At 44.6% G+C, this 7,677-nt stretch overlaps 1 protein-coding gene across 1 annotated transcript in view; it reads right to left on the bottom strand.

Moving 5' to 3' along the window:
- The window catches only part of LOC108548446 (neural cell adhesion molecule 2), a 38,027-nt gene extending 37,289 nt beyond the window's left edge, over positions 1 to 738 (bottom strand). Inside the window, exon 1 of the mRNA XM_017901369.1 lies at positions 139 to 738. The gene's annotated coding sequence lies outside the window, so the exon portion shown is untranslated. The remainder of the gene's footprint in view (positions 1 to 138) is intronic.
- Positions 739 to 7,677: the final 6,939 nt, after the last annotated feature.

Raw genomic sequence — 7,677 nt, forward strand, 5'->3', positions numbered from 1 at the left:
TCGGAAGAGGCAAATGGATCGTGAAAGCAATAAAATTGCAATGGGAATGAAATTCCTTCGACCTGCAGACATTGTTCTCGATCGAGTTTGAAATGAATACAAAAATGCATTTAGAAATATATATATACGTATATGTACCTATGTACATGTATAGCGGTATGGGAAAATGAAATTCGATAGTCTCGAATAGATTATTCTGCGACGAGGATAACAACGTTCTATTCGCAATTTCCAATTATCGGAGGAATATCGAAATGAAAAAGAAAGGAGAAAGAAAAGGAAGAAGTAAAGACACGAAAGTGGCACAGACACGAATGTCCAAAGTATTCCAAGCTTCACACGAGCCGTTCATAATCACGTCGTCGAAGTTTACGCGTTGATGTGGCGCACAGGAACTTCATAAGTAGGATATACGTACGATAGATTTAGCACGGAAATACGAATCGGTGGCGAACGATCGAGAACCGTGGCCAGATAGAGGCGGTACGGACACGGGAAAATTAGACGATTCGAGTGAAACCAGTTAGAACGCTCCGGATGCCACAAGATTCGAAAGAGCGGTGGAACCGACACGCGAATCGCGGATAGATGATCGATACATCGAAAGCTAGTACGGAAGCTACGGTAGCGTCCGATCGCGAAGGAGAATGGGTAGGTATGTAGGTGTGTCGGCGTTTTGGCGCGAGGACGATCGTAATTGCACCGTGACGAGAAGAACACGACGCCGCGCGTTTCAAGTACGGCCGACGACTGACGAACGTACCTGGGCACGACGCCTGCGCCCGCGCCCGTGTCCGTGCCCGCCGTCCGTGCCCGCGTCCGTGCTCCACGCGTTACGGCCCTGCCGCGCGCATCACGCCTTCTCGATGCATCCAGATTACTGTCTACCATATCGCTGCACAAGGATTCCGTTGCACAGAAATGCAAATCCTGCGAGAGGAGAAATAGTTTAATGCTCGAGCTTCGTAACGTCGCTACCGTTACCGCTACCGCCACCGACGTCGCCACCGTCTCACCGCCAAACCCACCGCCGATCCCACCACCGATCCCACCCCTGTTACCACCTTCATCGCCACCGTTCTTCTCTTTTCTTCTTTCTTCTTCTCCAAGATCCGACTATCCATCGCTTCGTTGTATCGTGAAGCGGAGACTCGTCGCGTTGAATGAATCGCGTGATAAACATTTAACTCCGTGATCGGAGAAGAAGACATCGTGTTGCGATCGAGAAAGTTTTATCGCGAACTACCGAACAAGATTAGGAGGAGGAAGATGAAGCCAAAGAGTGTACAAGGCGACCACGTTCGACGTTTGATCATTGTCCGTGGTTAAAATTAAGACGCTGTTCGTTCCACGTTAACGAGGTCGCGGTCCTTAATTCGGACGAAGCTGTACGAAACGTGATTCTCGCGTCAGACGTTCCCGCCGTTTACGATCAAAGGTGATTAACTTCGACAAGAACGTTCATATCGATCACCGCGAACGATTGCGAAATTTTCAATCGCGGTGCAGTTACGTCTTTCATATACGCGTACTCGGTGCCTCGATCGACGAGTTAATACGACGGCTTACGCACTTACGTAAGCAGTTAGTTGGAAGAAAAGCACTTAGACGACGAAAAAGCGCGACGGTTTTGGGATGAGCGAATGCAAACGAAAACGAAAAAACAGTCCGCGCGAAGATACTCCTTTTTCTCAGTCTTCTCAGGTGTTCCTTTCTGTGGGATTCGCGCGTAACAGATTGCCAGTGGAAATGACGGGTCAGCGTTTTCCGGCAGGTGCGGGGATGCGGAGAGAAAAGTCACCGGATTAAGCGATTCGCTCCTCGGCCGACCGTAATAAGAGTCAGCATCTTTTTCTAGGTAATATTTCACGCCGTTACACACCATTTCTCGCAATTAAGATTCGGAAATTTCAGGGTGGATGCGGTTTATCGAGAGCATACCGGCTTTCTCCACATTTTTCCCAACTCGTAACGTCTTATGCCCGTGATCTGTCGACACCTGCCTATCGCGACCCCGTTTTTGGCCCCGTTTATTATTCTCCTCGCTCCCTAAGGATAATGTTCCTAACACCCGAACGAATTGCCCTCGGAATCTCACGCTATTCGATTCCACGTCTTTCTCTTTTGACGTTCCACCCGTTTCGCAATTCCTACTTTTTTCCTCGCAATTTTCGTAGATATAGACTCACGCGCATCGGCATAATGGACCCAGTGAAAATAAAAATTTTACTCATCGCGCAGAAAATATTTAACGATTAACGAGTTTATTTGAAAACGAGATTTTGCGAAAACGCATGTCCGATATTCCACCGTGCACCAATTTTCGAGTGGATTCTCCAAAAAGTATGTATCGCGAAAAAATATATCGGGGAAATGCTTCTAAACGATTTAACATTTCGACTGTATGCCTTCGTTAATAAATCGTAATTTCGTTACAAATTTTTGAACGCCTTTGCACGATTCTCCACGCGACCCTCCGCTTTTCTGAAACTACGCTTTCAAAGTAATAATCGTTTTACGTTAAAGTAATAGGTTTCGCGTGCGAGGAAAACGGTTTGGAAAGTTTAATCTACGTGTGGCACGCTTTATTACTCGATAATAAACTTAGAGGGAAACTCGAGGGGCATCGTCGTAGAATAGATTTTTCGACTCGTCGCTTTGTTTTTAATGATAAACGGAGCAGCGCGAGAAGCCAGGATTTATTTGCACGCTCGTCGAACTTTCTTTCTCTGCGTCTTTATACCGCCCACAGAAGGTGTGGCCATTATGAAAATGCGTTCGTTAGTCGCGAGTATCGGAACGACTAAAAATTCGATGACCCTCTGAAACGACAGCGGTAACTTTTGTCCGACGAAAGAGCTGGCAGACGAAAGTTTTCCAACTCGTCGTATACATTTGCAGGATGCGTGTACATTATCGAAAGTACATTTCCCTGATCGTCTCAGTGAGTGTAGCGCACGGTTTTTGAACATCGCTTCGATGCCGGAGTAGCCAAGCTGGAACAACTTGCAAGGAAATCGCATACTTCGTGTACCTTTTCTAAACTTTCTTTCTCGAAACGAGCCGGACTCGTCTGTGTAGCATCGCTGGAAACGCAATACGAGCTTTCTCGAAGCTTCGAAATCGGCGAAGCAGCCATTTCAATGCACGAATCGATTACGTTAAGTATCGGTGGGATTTTGTAATTTCGAAGGAACGTCGAGATCTCGTCGCAGAACCAGCTTCTTCCACGATTTTTCGACGTGTGGAGATTAGATACACGAATTGGCGCGAAATTTCGTAAATTCGATCGAACATATTTAGCGATAGATCGTGCAGGGATGAGAACTGGCGTGTGTGGATACATAGGATATCGTTGATAACGCTACATGGTTTCACGCGGCAGATCTGCCTTTTATTAGGCGACTAGAAATTAATAGCCGTGTCAATCGGTAGTTACGTTGTCACTTATAAATCATCGTGATTGGCGACGTCTATATTTGACTCTCTAAACGTATACACTGAATCGCTTCTCCCGCTTACGGAAACAGAGTGTATATAATCTCATCGATCGATGTTAGGTTCGTGTATGTTAGTTTATGCCACTGTGCGACCATTGAGTATCCCTTGACGTTTGATTAAAACCTCTGGATTTTGCACGATCGTGTGACAGGCAGAAGAACAAACGTTAGAATGGAAAGTAGCATCAGGTCGCCGATTCAATGGCGATTAATCCTCTTTTAGTTTAATCGATCGTCGTTCTGTGTCTACCGTTTTAAACGTTATTAACGCCGCGCTCGTTTCGCATGCTTATTCACAGAGATGCGAATCCGGTACGCAAACGGATTAGAGATCGCCTTTTCTTTTTTCGACTTCTTAGTCGGTAACAAACCTCGTGTCGATGAACCAGGACTTCCTCTTTCGAGCATAACGGCAAAAGTTTGAAAGAAAGGGACGCCGAATCGAATCCTAATCGACCCATTTAATACACGCCTTTTAGCCCGGATAGTCGTTCCTCTACCGCTGCTGAATTTCTTTGATTACACTCCGGATGAAGAATGCGGGTGAATAATGAAGTTGTTCCACGGATGAAATGTTCCAAAAGGTCCCGTATTGGATACCCCGATAAAGGAGAGGAACGTAAGAATTCGATATTGCATCGGCAAAGAAAATTTAGTTCGCAGATAAATGACTTTCGCTTTATTCTCTGTCTGCTCGACAACCGACTGATGGGAGTAAAAATGTACGCCGTGGAGCGTTATCCGTTGCTCGAATCATGGCGTTGCGTTAAGTCTCATCTCGTCTCGTCTCGTCTCTTCTCGTCTCGTCGCATCGTGGAATCGTGCGATGCACTTTTAATATTTTCGCATAAAAATAGTACACCAGGTCGTTCTCCCCTGGCAACGAGAGAACTAACCTTAGGAAGGAAAGTTTTTCGGTCGAGCGAAGAAATTGTGAATTGGACGCGAGAGAGTGGAGTTGGTTAACGAACGGAACGATGCAGGGATAGGTGGGCCGATCGCGAAACTTTCTGCGGGTTCGTAGCACGTGGAATTCCATCGGGGTTGGGCGACCTGCAGAATTTCCGAAGGTTATAACCATCGCTAGCTCGTCGCGAAGCTTTCACGGTGATACAGTGCGTACGCCGACGATACGTAGTATTACGTATTCCCATGTGGACGGGATAACAAAAACGAACGTTAATCGTGATAAAGCTCGCGTCGCGCGTGTCGCGAGTAGCTCGCGATAACCCATCGAGGCGTATCGTAGAATCCAGTTTTATCTATGAAAAAGTTCCCTCTCGGGGAAGACGATGCATCTTTGCGGCGTGGAGAAGCCTCGAGAGAACCGCTGCAATTCAAAGATTAAACGCACGTGGACGGACGTGGACCGATGACGATGGAGAATGATGATATGCAACGACAAATACCATGCAACGGAACGTTTAACGATGAAAATGGTTGCACGTCTCGAATACGACGCAATTCGTCTGGCTGTACGAAAGCGACACGCGTACGAGTCGGGAAGAGAAAGCCGAGGACGAAATAAATAATAGTCGCGAATGTGACCGCGTTACTTTGATAAACGCTGAATGGTAGTTGCCTTGTCATAAGATAACACGGAATTTCCGTCTGTTCGGTCAGACAAACAGTCGCGATTTCGTTTTGACGTCGTAAACCAGCTCGAACGGCAGCTCGAGAACAAACGAGTGACACCTCTCGTTCCTTTTCTCGCATCGTTTTTCTTTGACGGAACGTTTCAACGTTTATTTATCGTAAACGATTTCGCCTTTGCACGCGTTGCTCGCGATTTCTTCGCGATCCCTATCGATGGTTTCCTAAGAATTCCGCAAACGTCACGTTCGCGATCCCAAATGTTTGTAATATCCGTTGGTCCTTAGAGTTCTTTGCTTGCCCCTTCTGGGTTCCGTTGCTTACTCGTTCCCCCCAGTCCTTCGGTTTTCTTTCCGTGTTTCTGTTTCTCGAAATTTTCACCGTGTTTTTCACCGGAATTTTATCGCGATTTATACGCGAGAGAAGAATTGCCTGGTGCCGGTAGCAAATGCCAGCAAAGCAATTTCAGAAATGCTCCCTCGCACGCTTTTCTTGGCTGACTTGCATCTACCACGCTTACTTACAAGCGTGTCACGTAGGGAAACGTATGCGAACCCAGAGATTCGACGTTTGTTACATTCGAATCGGAAATTTGTAACGGAAAAAGCTTGGAAACAATCGTCCTATCGCTTGGCCGATAAAAACGTCCTTCGCGTTTTAAAAACGAAATTACTTCCATTCGTCTCGTTGAAGTTATTTGCATCGAAAGTTGCCTTAATAGTTGCCGCGATAAACGTCGGTATACCAAACGCGTATATCGCATGGGTAAATTTCGTATCGTCGCCATATGCGTGAAACATGACCTACGTATTTAACCTCGGTTAGCGACGCGGATAGCGAATTATCATTGTTATTGTTAGCGTATTTGCGTAAGTTGCGTAGAATAGTCGACGGGGCAAGGCTCTTCGCGTTTCTATTAGCATAAAATGTGATTCTAACCTCGAAGTTTCCTTTGACTGTCGTTCGAGCCCCATCCTCTCACGGCTCGCGCTCGGTTGTTTACGCCCAAGTTCTCTGCAAAGCAGATCCCGTACCCTTTGTCGTGGAAATTAATTTTTTGTTAACCGATCAATAGAGCTTCTCTCTGTGGTGAGCTGCTAATTGGATAGTTGTTCGATGGGAACACGCTGAATGTCGAAACCGCTTCGAAAAATCTGTCGATACTCTGTCACGATGCTTCGGTCCAACCTTTTACCCTAATTAATGGAATTCGTACGGAATGCTTCTCGATAAATAGAATGGCTTAATAGATGCGGCTCGATAACCGGAAAATGGCACCCGTTAATCGATTCGTGTAAATATATCCATTGGTCACGCCTTATCCTTTAGCCGGAGAATTTAAATTCTCGCGGTAACTATCGCGATACGTCGACACGCGGAATTACCAAGTAATACATAATTATCAACGACGTGTTACGTTTCTCAATAGAGACTAGAGCAAAGTTGAAATACTTTGTTTAATCCCAATTAGACTTTGGACCGATTACCTTCCTACGGTTGGTATAATTGTGGATATCGATTAGAACGTCTGCATAATTTAGCATTGTTCAAATATATCCTTACGATTTCGGAAGAACAGTAGACAGTGAGAGATTTTCCATTGATCCATATAAGTTCTACTCTTTCGATACTGCAAATATACGTCTCTTTTTGCTGCTTCTATATGGGGAAACGAAAATATTTGGCTAACCGACTACGAGAGTTTCCATGTGCTTATTCAAAATTACAATATCTTCTCTTTCAATCGTATTTTCGTTTTACTCGTGTTTACTTTTATCCTTTGCGAGGTCGATCGTTCGCCAAAGCGTACTACAAAAGGTACGAATCGAAACAAAGCAAGGAAGTTCAAAATGACACGGCAAAATATTTATTATCGTGTATTTGCCGTTATTTCATTTATCTCTTCGTTGACATTAACGTAAAGGAATGATATGTATTTGAAAATTTAGTTTACGAAACGAGTGGAAACTCGTCGCGTCAAAGAACGATCAATTCCGTGTTATTATTTTTTTCCTTTTTCACTTTTCTATTTATTTGTTAAATTTTTTTATTTATTTTTTACCGTGACAGGACGAATTAACATCGTCGAAAATGAAATGGAATATTTATTTCTATTTATTTTTTCCCACGGTGCGCTTACATTTTCAACGATATTTTATATATTTTTTTCGTTCGGTCAGTCTCAGAGAAAAGAGAGTCCATACCATTTCATGGGATCGTTATTTCCGTTTCGTTGACATTGTTTGCCGTCGTTTCGTATCGCGTGAGTTGTTTGCTGGCTATTTTTACTTTCACGGCCAGCCTTTATCGATGCATTTCTGGCAAGATACTTTATTAAAATTTATACTTCCTCTCGACCATGTATGCACAATACTGTCTGAATACTGAACGGTATCGAATCAAAGAACGCTATCGTAAGTAAGCGTACAAGTTAGTTAACAGAGAAGAGAAAGTAATATGAAAGCGATGCTGGAGAAAAAGGAAGAAAGAGTAAGAGGGTAAGGGAGGGGCAGAGAGAAAGAAAGGAAGAGAGACGGAAGCGTTGAAAGCCGTGAAACGATAAATTCTAAACGATAATCGGAAG

Source organism: Eufriesea mexicana, unplaced genomic scaffold (assembly GCF_001483705.2).
Source record: "Eufriesea mexicana isolate 0111107269 unplaced genomic scaffold, ASM148370v2 scaffold1523, whole genome shotgun sequence".
Taxonomy (NCBI): Eukaryota; Metazoa; Arthropoda; class Insecta; order Hymenoptera; family Apidae; genus Eufriesea; species Eufriesea mexicana.